The 15,758-nt window shown below is 39.7% G+C and overlaps 1 pseudogene; it reads right to left on the minus strand.

The window, feature by feature from the left end:
• Positions 1 to 2,024: 2,024 nt before the first annotated feature.
• LOC102475247 (protein FAM149B1 pseudogene) lies at positions 2,025 to 4,240 on the minus strand (annotated as a pseudogene).
• Between the last annotated feature and the right edge of the window lie 11,518 nt (positions 4,241 to 15,758).

The following is a 15,758-nucleotide window of genomic DNA, read 5'->3' on the forward strand; positions in this document are numbered from 1 at the left end:
TTGCCCACGTGGGAGTCCAGCGACATAGCCATTACGCTAACTGCTGGTTCCCTGATTACAAACAGTTTTAAAAATACTCTTTAATTATATTAGAAATATAATTACTATAATGCAGGTTGTTTGAAGCATCTGCTTTTATATGACAGCATTAGAACACTTTGGTGTAATGTATAATTAAAAAGTTACCCCAATTTATGATCATTTGAATATATCCACTCTGAAAATTAACAAAATTAACAATAAGATTGAAAACTGGTATGATAATCAAGATTAATACTCAGAGACCAGCAGTAAGTGTAATGGCTAAGTCGCTGGACTCCCATGTAGTTGACCGTGGTTCGAGTTCCGGACCCAGTGGCTTAAATTCATGCTGGGTGCGTGTGCGTATGTGCCCAAGATCCCGAGAGGAGAATGGAGAAGGGATGGCATTGTGGCCATTTCCCCTGGGGGGTGATTTCTCGCTTTCTGTCTCTCTCTTTCTGGGGAGCGCATGTGCCCTATAGCAAAAAAACCTCTCCAAAAAAAAGAAAAAAAAAAAGATTAATTCTCAATAAAATTTAAATGAGATAAATTTCAGCCATTGTTAAAACCATTGCTGCATTCAGGAGTGCCCTCAGGAAAAGTTCCACAGTGATATCAGAATGCAAAAGTGCTCACTTCTGCTGCTCTTAGGTTATGCTAATACTGGACTAATAGCCAGGGTTTCTTAAGGAATTGCACCTTGGTGGCTCACTAATAGATTCTTTTTTTTTTTTGAGAGGTTTTCACTATAGGACACGTGCGCTCGCCAGACAGACAGAGAGAGACAGAGAGACAGAAAGTGAGAAATCACCCCCCGGGGGGGATTGCCATGCCACAATTCCTTCTCCTTCATTCTTCTCTCAGGATCTTGGGCACGCATGCACACACACCTGGGTCCAGGCTTTGAACCACGGTCCACTACATGGGAGTCCAGTGACAATAGCCATTACACTAACTGCTGGTCCCTGCTCACTAATAGATTCTACCAATTGTTTTTAATGGACTTTCTTAGAATTGCAGGGGAAATAATCTGGCAAGGCAAGTTTATGTTCAGAAAAAAAAAATATAACCAGTATAATACTTTTAAGAAGAAAATAAACATAACCTGCTATCAAGTAGGCACTGTAAGGTTGAGCTGTCCTATCTAAAAAGAAATGTACAATATGATTTATTATATAAGTTATAGCAATGCTTAACATTTTTGTCTTTAGTTCAATCCTTCCATTTCAATCTGCTGATGGAAAGCTTTAGAAATGACACATTTGATGAGTAGCTCATAGCACTATCTTTTTGATAGTGCTGTCTTTTTTATAGCACTATCTCCTAAAAGTCACTAAGTTAAAACTGAATAGGACTCTCCAAAAATGAATACAAGCCGAAGTGTTCTGAAGCCATTAATACCAATATCAAACACTCATTTGCTGCTTTTTGAATGTGTTAAGCCTCATAGACTCATATGATAAACTGATTATTCTTAACAGACAACAGTGTAATTAATCATTCTTATGACTTTGGGTATAGACTTTACTATCCAGTAAAATAGGTTCATGTATGCTGAAAGAAGGAAGTAACTGGAAACAGAGACAGTACCATGTGATGTTTGGCAAATACTCTTGTGTTTTTCTGTCAGTTATACCAAAATAACTCTTTTTAAAAAAATTTATTTATTCATTTTTTTGGAGAGATTTTTGCTATAGGGCGCATACGCTCGCCAGACAGACAGAGAGAGACAGAGCGATAGAAAGCGAGAAATCACCCCCCCAGAGAGGATGGCCACGCCGCAATCCCTTCTCCTCCATTCTCCTCTTGGGATATTGGGCATGCACGCACACGTGCCCAGCATGAGTTTAAGCCACTGGGTCCGGGACGCGAACCGCGGTCGACTACGTGGGAGTCCAGTGACATAGCCATTACACTAACTGCTGGTCCCTACCAAAATAACTCTTCATAAAGATGATTTCAAGTTGAACTTGTAGACAAACTCTGCACTACTTAGTGACTTGAACACTGACTCATGAAATCTTCTCACATGTTCCCTGTAACCCATTAAGTTCTTACTTTCCTTATGGTCCCTGCTTTGTTCTAGAGACTGGTCCATTTCTGCCTTGAGATTTTGTAGACCTATGTAACTGAGGACCTGCAGATCCCCTACCAGAACATGCCTGATAAAGACACTCAATTGCACATGAACATTGATACTGCTACTGTGTATCCAGCAAAGAATGACTGAGTTGTGTTGGGCTTGGAGAAAAAGTCAGGTAAAAGAAGTCTCTCCTAAGGCTGCTGATGGTTAGGCTCATCCACCACTGCACTTCTAGCTCTACTGGAATCACCATGGAGTTTACTCTGGATACTCTGAGGATTTCTTCCATAGGTCTTAGAGCTCCAGTGCGTGAATGGCTTGTGCTGATTGGATAAAGGATATATGGTGGGGGATTGCATCTCCTGGAGGATTGCACTGTATATGGCAGAGATGAAGTACTAAGCTCCAGGGCTTGATTTGGCCAGTTTCCCATTGAAAGGATAGTACTAGACCCAGTCCTCACAAGTAGTTTGTACTCAAGATCTAGGAGTTTGTCCATTAGGGAGAGATTTCTGGGCTGTAGAGGCATCCAACAAACTAAGAGACCATTCACATTTGGCTGATGAGCACTTGCTTGACACAGACTCCTTGGATTTGAGGTTATGGACAGCATCTTTGACTTCACTTGTGATAACACCAAAGTTGTGGTTCATTCAGCATACAGGGACTTTGTGAATGCAATCTGGTGACTGCAATATTACTCTCCTCATTAGAAGTAAATCCCTCCCAGTGACTATGTGTTAACTGTTCTATGAAGCTCATGACTTTGCTCCACACGTTGTTAAACACATAAGCAAGGACATCCTCTTTCACACAGTAACATGGAGCAATGGGAGGGTACCCCAATTTCTGCTTCTCTATTGCTGCTTCTGATTTCTTTCCATGAATTCCCTCTTCCATAACTGTGTGGTCAAATGCTAGGTATTGCTCAATTCTTCTTTCTGAAAAGAGTGTACTGTCTTCCCCTTCTCTTTCCATTGAGCACAAGCTGGGGGATTTGGCAATGGAAGATGCTTTATGATCGTAAGATGAAAATGTAACTTCTTTTCTCTTATACTAAATTGGATGTATATTTGTCTATGGCCAAGATCCTGAGAGGATCCTGAGAGAATGAAGGAGAAAGGATTGCAGTGTAGCCATTCCTCCTTGAGGGTGATTTCTCACTTTCCCTCTCTGTCTCTCTCTGATGAGCTCATGTGTGCTATGGCAAAAATCATAGTTGAATCTCTTTCTTCCTTTTTTTTTTTTTTGAGAGTTTTTTTTGCTATAGGGCGCGTGTGCTCACCAGACAGACAGAGAGACAGAAAGCGAGAAATCACCCCCCAGGGGGGGGGCTGGGCATGCCGCAATCCCTTTTCCTCCATTCTCCGCTCGGGATCTTGGGCACGCACGCACATGTGCCTGGCGTGAGTTTTAAGTCACCAGGTCTGGGACACGAACCACGGTTGACTATGTGGGAGTCCAGCGACATAGCTATTACACTAACTGCTGGTCCCGAATCTCTTTCTTGAGACAAGACTGTTTTATGTGAAACTGAAACACTAGGAGGAGATTTAGGATATAATCGATAATCTTCACTTGAAGTGACAATCACCTACCCAGGATCCTGTGGTGGGGAAAGTTAGATGCCCACTGTTGGCACTCTTCTAATAGGCTCTGTGTATGCCTACTCAACTTCTGCTCATACAAGAGTTCATCAGTGGTTCTGAACATTGCTTGGACCTTTTCAGGGTCATTTTGATCAAGTTCATCATATCCCCAGGAGAAGTCTGAGCTGCCTTCAGTGGAAATCCCTGTGCCTGTATAACTTGGAAAAGCAGACCTTGAATTCCCCGTGTCAGCTTATATAAAAGGTGATTCTCGTGTGGTGTCAGACTCACTTTGGGAACTTGTATCTTTTTCATGACTGTCATTAGTAGAGGAAATTTCATCCAGCTGCTCTGGAAGGGGATGATGATAAAGAACATGCTTTGTTATTCCTTTCAGCTCCAAGCTCGGTGGCACCACTTTCCAAGTGTATCTGGAGATAATCCTCCTCCTCCTCAGCCACAGCTGGGACAGGCACACCAGGGTGGGGGTCTCCAGGCCTGACCCTCTCACTGGCTTCTGCCAGGCATCTTCCTGGCCCCTTCCCATTACCTACTGGCCCATCTTGCTCTCTTGCCCAGACACCGGGCCACCACCTCCCTTAGGGTTCCCCACCTCTTCAGTCCTCCCATCACCTAGCTTCCCTGCAAGGGCAGAAGTCGAAACATTACCTTTTCCTAAAAGAATAGTGATGAGGTGAGCCAGAAGGAGGCACAGAGGTTAAGGTGACTGGATCTCATATAACCCATTCCAGTGTTCGAGTCCCAGACCTGGCTTGAAAAACATGCCTGTGTGTGTGTGTGTATGTGTGTGTGCGTGTGTGTACCTTGAATGCCAAGCGGATAATGGAGGAGAAGGGATTGCACCCTGGCCATCCCCTCTAGGAGGTAATTTCTCACTTTTCCTCTCTGTCTCTGTCTCTCTCCAGCAAGTACATGTGCCCTTAAAAAATAAGGGGAATAATGGTGGGAGAAAGCAGTTTGACTTCTTCCTATGAAGTTTTTCATTCTTTATATCATTTGCCAGATTGTCCCAGTTGTCACTATGGGTCTGGTCTTGCACTAGGACCTAGGGATAAAGAAATAGGTCAGAAAAGGACCTGTCCTCTGTGAGATTACTTCCTCGGTGGAGGCAACAGACAATATACAATTAAACACATACATAAATATGGGGACAAACAGATGATGGAATTGTTATGTCATTGGACTCCCTTGTAGTCAACAGCAGTTCGAGTCCTGGACTCAGCACCTTGAAACTCATGCTGGGCATGTGTACATTGGTGCCAAAAGTCCTAAAAGGAGAATGGAGGTAAAGGAATTGCAGTGTTACCACCCCCTTGGGGGGAGTGATTTCTTGCTTTCTATCTTTTTCTCTCTGGCGAGTGCACGTGCTCTATAGCAAAAATCTCTCTGTAAAAATAAGTAAGTAAAGAAATACAATAACAGACAAAAGAAAGTAAGAGTTCTTCAGAAGACACTAATAAATAGACAAGAATGATAATTATAGCTCTCTCAAGGAAGGGAAGTAACTTTTTTTGTGTAACTGTAAAATTTCAGGTAGTCTGTCTATATTATTTCATTTAATTTTCATAATAACTCTGTGACTATGTCCATTTTATAGGTCAAAAATATGAAGCTTACAGTGTTAATCAATTTTCCCAAGATTATTCATCTGGTAAATTAAATAGCAGGCTTATTTTTACCTCCTATTTCTTCCTTAAGCCTAGTTATCTCTTAAAAAGCAAAGCCACGTATCATTCTGTGTGACCTCATCTGTATACATCATCAATTATGTTATTTTATTTAGCCTTAAAACATTGTTAAGTTTCAGCTTTCCTTCCCCTCTAAGGGCAGTGTTCTTTAGTAAACAAATCACTGGACGTGAATTCTGGAGAACCACCTTGTAATTGTTCTGCTGCTTCATAGCTGTGTGATTTCTGGCAGGTTGCAGAACCTTTAAGAGTCTCCTTTTCCTCGTCTATAAAGGAGAGAGTGCCAGCTTTATGGTTTTATGATCTCAAATTTTGAATGAGTAGTGTCTGGCTCTATGAATTTTACTGTCTTCATACACTGATATTACACACTGACATAGGTCCTGTTTGGTGATGTGCACCAGGGTTTGTATAGCTTGGGTCACTTTGTCAGGGTTGTAGTTCAGAGCCCCCAGAGAACTAAAGGCAGAATCCCTGAATCTGTGGCTCATGAGCTGGAAGGGACTCCCATTCTTCTGCATCTCACCCTCAGTGTGTTTTCAGTCTGGAGAATGTTTGCCTGTGGAATATTTCTGCCCTTGAGGGCAAAAGGGGTTTAGAGTACTTTAAAGGCTACTCAACAAAGGCAGAAACATCAGAGAATTATAATTTTCTTTTTCTTCAGCTGTCTGGGTAAGTATAGCTATGAGAGATTACAGTTCAGAAGGGCAAAACCACTTTGGAAGAAGCCTCAGAAGTGATTCAATTTCAAATCACAAGATCAATTGTGTGAGGTTCTAGAACTACTGATACTGCCTATTACCACAGACCCATGGCATAGGTTCAGAAGGTGATTCAGGATGTCTCTTTCCTTGGACATTAAAGCTCATTACCTGAAAATTACTCAGTTTTAGCCCTTAGGGAAATCTTAAGTACCCAGCACAAATGGTATAATCCTATTTGAAATACAGAGATATCATGATAATGAACAATGTTGAAAGGGTGCTGTAATTGGGAATATTCCCTCAATGCTTCACTGAAAAATCAGCATCTCACCTGGGCTGACAGAACCATGCCACATCTTCCAGAACCAACCAACTCCTGGGTCCCTCTCTCAATCTCCTAGTTTCCAACTCAGCCAGAAGAAAGGGTGCTCATTTTGAGGCCTCTCTCTAACTACACCGGAGGTATCTATTTACACATCTTATCTTCCCAGTCTACATGCTTGATGAGGGCAAGTTTTCACCACTTCCACGATGGTGCTTGACTTGGGTGCTTGTCTAGGTCAGGCCTCATCAATTTGATAATTTCTAACACAAAATATATCTCTAGATAACTACAAGTCTGTCACAGAAGGGATATATAGACTTGTAGCTATGTGTTTAGAATAAATTATCTCAAGAAAACTAGGCAGTAGTTAGGAAAGGGACATACATTCTCACTCCTGCCTATAAACAATCTGACAGAATGAACGTCAATTGATGATGATTTCTATTTCAGCCTGCAAATTGGGAATATTAAATCATGGCTCAGAGGAGTGTGATGTGGATAGCATCAAATAATGTAGATGAAGGCCTCACATGATGCTTGGCATAGAGCAGGTGCAGAGGAGATGTTATCTTTCCCCTCACACTTTGCTTATTGCATATCTGTCTGGTGTCTGGCTGTTGGCAGTCTGTGAGCCTCACAAACCATCGTGGAAGTGGTGAAAACTTGCCCTCATCAAGCATGTGGTCTGGGAAGATAAGATGTGTAAATAGATACCTACCGGTGTAGTTAGAGAGAGGCCTCAAAATGAGCACCCTTTCTTTTTTTTTTTTTTGGAGAGATTTTCATTGTAGGGCGTGTGCACTCGCCAGACAGACAGAGAGAGACATAGAGACAGAAAGCGAGAAATCACCCCCCAGGGGGGATGGTCACGCCGCAATCCCTTCTCCTCCATTCTCCTCTCGGGATCTTGGGCACGCACGCACACGCGCCCGGCGTGAGTTTTAAGCCACCGGGTCCAGGACACGAACCGCGGTCGACTACGTGGGAGTCCAGCGACATAGCCATTACGCTAACTGCTGGTTCCCGAGCACCCTTTCTTCTGGCTGAGTTGGAAACTAGGAGATTGAGAGAGGGACCCAGGAGTTGGTTGGTTCTGGAAGATGTGGCATGGTTCTGTCAGCCCAGGTGAGTTGCTGATTTTTCAGTGAAGCATTGAGGGAATATTCCCAATTACAGCCATTGACAGTCTAAAGGGAGAAGGAGAGTGGTCTAGCCTGCTGATTTGCAGGGACTGAGTGATCTTGCTCAGAGAAACAGAGAAGTATTCCTGCCCAAGAACCTTTTTAACGTCAAGGCATGAAATAGGAGAAAGGCAGAGAGAAAAAAACACACTAATAAACTTCATTTTCAATATAGATTGAAGGGCTTAGAATTACTGACATTAATACAGTTTAAAATAAACACTATTTGAATTGGGAACCTCATAACAGCTTCCAAGAGGACTCCAGGTAGCCTCGTGGTTGGGCATAATTATGTTCTAGAACAGAAAAATGATGTATGAAGACAGAAGTGAGGGAATGAAGTAGAGGAATAATTGGATTGGCTACATCGTAAAGTTTGTCTGCATTAATACAGTTCAAAAGGTGGGGTGCCTGTATCAATTGAAGCCTAGCTGCTGCAATTGTCTATAACTTTAGCAACCTTACTAAGGAAGCAGTTTTCCAAGTAAGGTTGCAGTTTGCTTAGGGAAACTAAAGCAAGTATGTCGAGGATTTCTCAGGCTAATATACTTTAACAATACTAATGTGTCATTATTGGTTAATTTATTTGTTTCGCGAGACCTGGCTCTGTGTTAGTGTTACCTGTGGAGATATAAAAAGTTACAGACACCTCATTTTTCATCTTGGGAATTCTAGATGGGCAAATTGGGGCAGAGATTTGGACATCTGTATTTAAACAACCTTCTAAAGGTCATTTTGACAGGCATCCAGGTTTTTGACCTACAAGATTAATTAACAATGATAGGCTTGGTTAATCTTTAAAAATGCAATAGTCTTTGAAAGGGACCAATGGTAATTGTATTGTGCTTGTCTGTGAAAAAAATCCTGCAGATTTATTTGTTCTTTTGCCAAAACAGATTAGAGAAGATCAAGGGAGTATACAGATTAAAAAGTTAAGTCCTTCCTCTTCCATATTATTTTCATAGAAATGAGCTGAAGTTGGGCTAACCTATGGCATGGCAGTTAAGGTGGCTGAATGCCACATGGCCAATTACGGTTGGAGTCCTGGTTTGAAAAACAAACTAGGGGGTAAGCCTGCACTCAGGGTTTGGGAGCGACATTGGGACTTTATGCTTATCATCGCCCACCACTCTGGGGAACTGGTCTTGCCCCACCTGCAAGGATACTTAAACTTGGTTTGGGCAGGCTTCTTTGGGTGAGCTCACTTGTGTTAGGACCTTTGGTACACAAACCTTGACCATCTTCATTAAGTTATAGCTCCATAGCTTGCTACCACCTCATCAAGAGCTGAACTTGTGGCAGAGAAGCCAAGCAACTGAAGTTACCCCTACCTGCTCTAACATGGGAGACAAAGCACTCCAGTAAAAACACACCTGGGACCTAAGGGTGAAATTTCCTCTACCAGTACTACAGACTCTACTCCAATAAATAGAAAAGAGTGAGTACTGCATCAGATGACTAGAAACCAATACAGATCTTGGAGAAATATAAGAAAACAAAGTGATAACTCTCTCCCAGATTAGTGTAGTAGCCCCTCACCAACAGTGGATAGTACAGAGAAATACACAGAAATGTCAGAAAAAGAATTCCAAATATTCATAGTGACAAACTCAATAAGATGCAAGAGAAAACAGACAATAAGTTCTAGGAAATGAGAAAATCATTTCAGGACATGAAAGAGGAATTCCATAAAGAAATAGATACCCTAAAAAAGAATCAGCAGAACTTCTGGAAATGAAGAATACAGTACAAGAAATTAAAGTCTTCCTAGAAAACATTCACAGCAAATTGGACCATGCAGATAAAAGAATTTCTGACCTTGAAGACAGTCTCTAACACAGACCAAATAACCAAAAAGAAAGAAAAAACACCCCCCCCCCAAAAATGAGGACAACATATGGGAAATTCTAGATACTATGAAACTTCCAAATATCCATATAATGGGTATTCCAGAAAGTGAAGAATCTGCTAAAGGCATGGAAAACCTCTTTCATGAAATACTACCTGAATTTTTTCTAAATATAGACCAGCTCAACAGGAAGTACTGAAGGGAATGTTGTGTCAGGATAACTAAAGAGAGATAAACAGGAATAAGAAAACAAAAATCAACTGAGAAAATGGCTAATAAAATGACAGGGATAATTCTGCAAATATAAATAATAACATTGAATGTTAATGGATTAAAATCTCCCATTAAAAGACACAGATTGGCTGAATGGATACAAAAAAAAAAAAAAAAAATCACCAAATCCTGCTTATAAGCAACACACCTCACTGGTAAGGAAATATGTAGACTGAAAGTGAAGGGCTGGAAAAAGATATTCCAGGCAGATGGAAAGCAAAAAAAGGCTGGGGTAGTGATTCTGGTATCAGACAAAACAGACTTTAAGATGAAAGATGTAAGAAAAGACAAAGAAGGACATTATATAGTACTAGAAGGACTTGTTCATCAAGAAGATATAACAATTGTAAATATCTATGCACCCAACACTGGAGCACCTAAATATATCAAAGGGAGACTGTTAGATCTCAAGAGAGAGATGGACTGCAACACCATAGTTGTAGAGGATCTCAACACCCTATTGACTCCTCTGGACAGATGATCTAGACAGAAATAAAGAGAAGATCTAAATGATACGATACATGAAATGGATTTGACATACATCTACAGAGTATTTCACCCAACTGCCACAAAATATACATTTTTCTTACCTCCACATGGAACATTTTCAAAGATTGACTACATGATAGGATACAAAACAAGCCTTTACAAATTCAAAGGTATAGAAATTAGATCTAGCATCTTTTTCAACCACAGTGGAATCAAACTTGAAATAAACTACAGAAAGAGTCCTTGAAAATTCATGGAAACGAAACAACCTATTCCTGGATGACTTTACACCTATAGAAGAAGTTAAGACAAATAAAAAGGTTCATGAAAACCAGTGATAATGAACAAACAAATGTTTATAACCTATGGGACACAGAAAAAGCAGTCATGAGAGGGAAGTTCATAGCAATTGGTGCCCACAAGAAAAAAGCAGAAAGGTGACAAATAAACAACTTAAGAACACAACTCAGGGAGCTGGAAAGACAACAAAAAACTACAAAAAGAAATAATGAAGATTCTAGCAGAAAGGAAACAGAGAATAAAAGAACTATACAGAAAATAAATGAATATCTTTTTTGAGAAGATAAACAAAATTGACACTCTGTTGGCTAGATTAATAAAGAATAACAGAGAAAGGAATCAGATAAATCAAATCAACAAAGAAACAGGAATTATTATAACAGCTACAACAGAAATACAAAATATCATCAGAGAATAGTATGAGCGACTATATACCAACAACAACAACAAAAAAACTAGATGAGATGGACAAATTTCTGGACACATGCAACTTATCAAGATTGAACCATGAAGAAACAGAAAGTCTGAATGGACTCATAGCAATGAGATTGAATCAGTAATAAATAGTCTCCCAACAAGGAAGAGCCCAGATCCCGATGGCTTCACTTCTGAATTCTACAAAAACCTTTAAAGAAGAACTAACCCCAATTCTCCTTAAATTATTTCTAAAAATTCAAAAGGAAGGAACCCTTCTGAATTCATTCTATGAAGCCTACATCATCTTAATTTCAAAAATAGGCAAGGACATGACAAAGAAAGAAAACTTCAGGCTCATATTCCTAATGAATATAGATTCAAAAATTCTCAACATGATACTAGCAAATCATGTTCAAGAACATATTAAAAAGGTTAACATCATGAAGAAGTAGGGTTTATTCCAGGGATGCAAGGATGGTTCAACATATGCAAAACAATAAATGTAATATATCACATTAACAGCAGGAAAGATCATATCAACTGATGCAGAAGAAGTATTAGATAAAATATAGTATCCCTTTATGATTAAGGCTTTCAGTAAAACTGGCATAGAAGGGACATTCCTCAACACAATGAAAGCCATCTATGTGATGTTAACCCATAGCTAACATTGTACTAAATAGGGGAAAAGATGAAAACTATTCCACTAAAAACTGGAACAAGACAAGCCTGCCCACTTTCCCCCCTCTTTTTTTTTTTGGAGAGGTTTATGTTATAGGGCGTGTGAGTTTGCGCCACTGGGTCTGGGACTTGAACTGTGGTCAACTACATGTGAGTCCAGCGACATAGCCATTATGCCAACTGCTAGTCCCTCTTCTCTCCTTTTTAACACAGTTTTGGAAGTTTTAGCTAATTCAATTAGATAAGAGAATCAAATAAAAGACATACAAATAGGAAAAGAAAAGGTATCTTTATTTGCAGATGATATGATGCTATACATAGAAAATATAAAGAATCCACAAAAACAATCCTAGAGGTGATAAATGATATAATAAAGTGGCAGGATACAAAAACAACATACAAAAATCTATAGCATTTTTATACAGCAACAATGGACAAACTGAGAAAGAAAGAAATCCCATTTATAATAGTCACAACATCAGTAAGATATCTAGGAATAAACCTTAACAATAGACGTCAAAGATCTCTACAAGGAAAACTATGAAATTAGAAAAAGAAAAATGATACAAAAAAGTGGAAAAACATCCCATGATCCTGGATCAGTTCTACCCCTGGGGGGGTGCTCTCTCTGTCTCTCAGTCTCTGTGGCAAGTGCATGTGCTTAAAGCAAATTAAAAAAAGAAGAAATGACCTGAAAGTATACTTACTGCTTATCTTCATTTTATACTTTGTGTGATCAAAGCCAATGTGATGGTCTTTCTGGGCCAGCATATGTCATAATGTAATTTCACTGGACTCCCATGTAGTCTACTGCTGTTTGAATCCCAGACCGGGCTGCTTAAAACTCACGTTGAGTGTGTGTGCATGTGTGCATGCCCAAAATCTTGAGAGGAGAATGGAGGAGAAGGGATTGTGGTATGGCCATTCCTCCTGGTGGGGGTGGGGGATTTGTTACTTTCTGTCTCTCTGTCTTTCTGGCTAGCACATGTGCCCTGTAGCAAAAAACAAACACACAAACAAAAAAACCAAAAAACTCTCTCTAATAAAGTAGGTGATCTTTCATAAAAATACAAATAGGAGCATAATAGATTGGTTGCAGATTTACCTAACTTTTAGTGAGTGCATGTTATATCCTAGAAACTATGGTAGACAATTTCATGTATATTTTCTCAAGTGTAGAAGTCTGGTCATAAATGTAGCAGAATTAGCCAAAACATTGTGAACTAGCAATAAAGTATAGGCACCATGACTTAAAAGTCACATGATACCCAGTGCTGATAAAGATATGGTGATGCTGTAGTGTATATTCATACATAGACATATATATATATGTATATATTCAATTTCTGGAAATTATTTTAAGAAAATACTTTTTAAGGGACTGGCAGGTGGTATGCTGGTTTAGGACATTGAACTTCCACATGGCTGACCGTAGTTCCAGTCCCGGACCTGGCGGCTTGCTTTCTCTCTCTCTGTCTCTCTCTCCCTCTCAAAAATCAAAATAAATAAATAAATAAATAAATAAAATAAAATAAAATAAAATAATTCTTAAAAAAAATAATTTTTTTAAAGAGGTTTTCGCTATAGGGCGCGTGTGCTCGCCAGACAGAGAGAGACATAGAGACAGGAAGCGAGAAATCACCCCCCAGGGGGGATGGTCACGCTGCAATCCCTTCTCCTCCATTCTCCTCTTGGGATTTTGGGCATGCAGGCAGACGGATCCAGCGTGAGTTTTAAGCCACCGGGTCTGGGACGTGAACCGCAGTCGACTATGTGGGAGTCCAGCGACATAGCCATTATGCCAACTGCTGGTTCCCAAAAGAAAATAATTTTTAAAAGCAACATATAGGTAAGAAGAGAATAAGTATTATGCTTTAAAAATGATACAATAAATATTACATAAATATTACATAATATTAGTCTGAGAATTACATAAATATTAATTGTTAAGGAAATGATAGACACATTATTGCATAAGGCTCAATTAAAAGTCAGACACTTAAAACTAATGATTGTAAAGCCTAAGTAGGTAAAATACTTATGACAAAATGTCAGGTGAAAAAATGTGTGCCAGAATACTCTATAAAAGTTATTCATTAAAACTGGAAGGAAGTGTGAGGATGGAGGTAGTTTGTGTTGTAGTAGGAGAATTCTGAGTGGATTTTCCTTGGTGGATGTGGTGGAAGGACTCCGTTTTAGTCTCCAATCTCCCCAACACCCCTTCCTACCCTCATAGATCAGAGAGGAAAAGAAACCTTTCACTTCTGGCTAATGAGCTGAGCTGCTGTTTGCCTGGAGTTGTTGGTGACCTTGCCCTTTCTTCTTCTGCCAAATGGAGGAAACCATGCTGCAGTAAAAGGTAATAAAAAACTAAAGAGATAGACTGAGAGACAAAGGAATGGACAGCTGGATGGAGAAAAGGATATAAAGATTGATGGACCCATTTGAGAACAGTTTTTAGGTTTCTAAGACAAACCTCTAAATTTGTCATTTATGCAGATTCACAGATTTCTTTTCTTATAGTAGTTAACTTTGTGCTACTTACTTGCAATCAAAATAATTCTGACAATAGAATTGATTTAATTTTTAGAAGTTTTTACTTTCTATTAGAATTGATTGAAGTTTCTGTTTGTGTTTATTTTATTATTATTTTTTTAACTGCCAGAGAAATTGCTGGAGGAAAACACGAGAATGAGAGAGAGAGAGATGGGGGGGTGGGGGAGAGAGAGAGAATGCCCCAGTGGAGCATGGTCTTGTCAGAATTCTGTTTTCTCCATTTCTCTATTCTCTTGGGATTCTGGGCATGTACACACAGGCACCTGGAGTGTTTTTCAAGCTACCAGGACCAATATTTGAACTGTAGTTGGCCATGTGAAATCTGGCTCATGTAACCACTAAGCTACAGGGCTATCCCTGTATTTATTTTTAAATAAACCTTCTTTACCTTCTGAAGTACTAGAACATTTTGTACTTGCGTGTAAATACTACAGTTATGAATCATTTCCCATCAAATTATCAATGGAATTTTAGTCCCTATTGAACTGTCATTTCCTCTCATGTCTCTTTTTCAGCTTTTCCTGCAACATCAATCACATTAACTGTTTTCCTATATCCTGCTTCTGACAATCGTCACTCTGAGAATGCTTTAGAAAGGGAGGCCTGAACACAATGTGAATTCAAATCTCTACAAGGCAGGAATGTATGAGAATTCTGATATAATCAATAAACATTAATTGAGCATCTACTATTTTCCAGGTACTGGGGCTGTAATGAAAATAAAAGTAGAAAGAGTCCATGTCCTTAATATGCTTATATCTGTGGGTACATATGTGCATTACTAGAGAAACAGAAGAGTCTAATCTTGGAATTCATTTTACATTCATTACCTATTAGTACCTCTGCCCAACGGCAATAGGATAACAAGCAACATTTATTGAACTTGCACTCTGTGGTATATATATTGATGACTATTTTCCCCTTTTCACCAAAAGAGGAAACTGAGTAGCAGTGAGAATGTCTAAATGAGCCCAAGATTATAGAGCTAGTAGGTGGAAGGGATGGATTGGGGCAGCTTAGCTCCTTCCCACTGTATCATGCTGCTTGTACGGTATTGTAAAAGAGCTCAGAAATGCTGGATCTGCTACTTAAGTCAATTTTAAAAAGTTTTTGAGGGCCAGCTCTGTGGCTCAGTGGTAAACTGTTGCTCAAGAGAAGCCAAATCCCTCATGGTGGTTGTGTTTTGAATCCCTGGCCCAGTCAGCCTAAAACATGCCAGGCATGTATGTGACTGCCCAAGATCTGACAGGCTGGAGCACTGGAGGAAGGGGGTCATGGCATGATCAGACCCTGTGGAGGGTGCTTGTCTTCTATCTCTTATGTGTGTAGGTACATGCTCTATCATGGATAAAGAAAAAAAAAGAAAAACAATTTTTGAAAAAATATTATTAAATTAAATCTTGGTAGTGAGGTGTAGAGCTGTTTGGCCAGGATGAGACAAAGGGAGATTCCCATGTCAACTTGTTATACTTTGAGACATAGAGCAAAAAGTGCTGAAACAATGAACCAATCAATTGATTCTTTTGTTCAACAGGATATTCAGCAGACTATCAGCTACTGAGCAAATGGAAGCCCTTAGTG

This window comes from Tupaia chinensis, unplaced genomic scaffold (assembly GCF_000334495.1).
Source record: "Tupaia chinensis unplaced genomic scaffold, TupChi_1.0 Scaffold145870_1, whole genome shotgun sequence".
Taxonomy (NCBI): domain Eukaryota; kingdom Metazoa; phylum Chordata; class Mammalia; order Scandentia; family Tupaiidae; genus Tupaia; species Tupaia belangeri.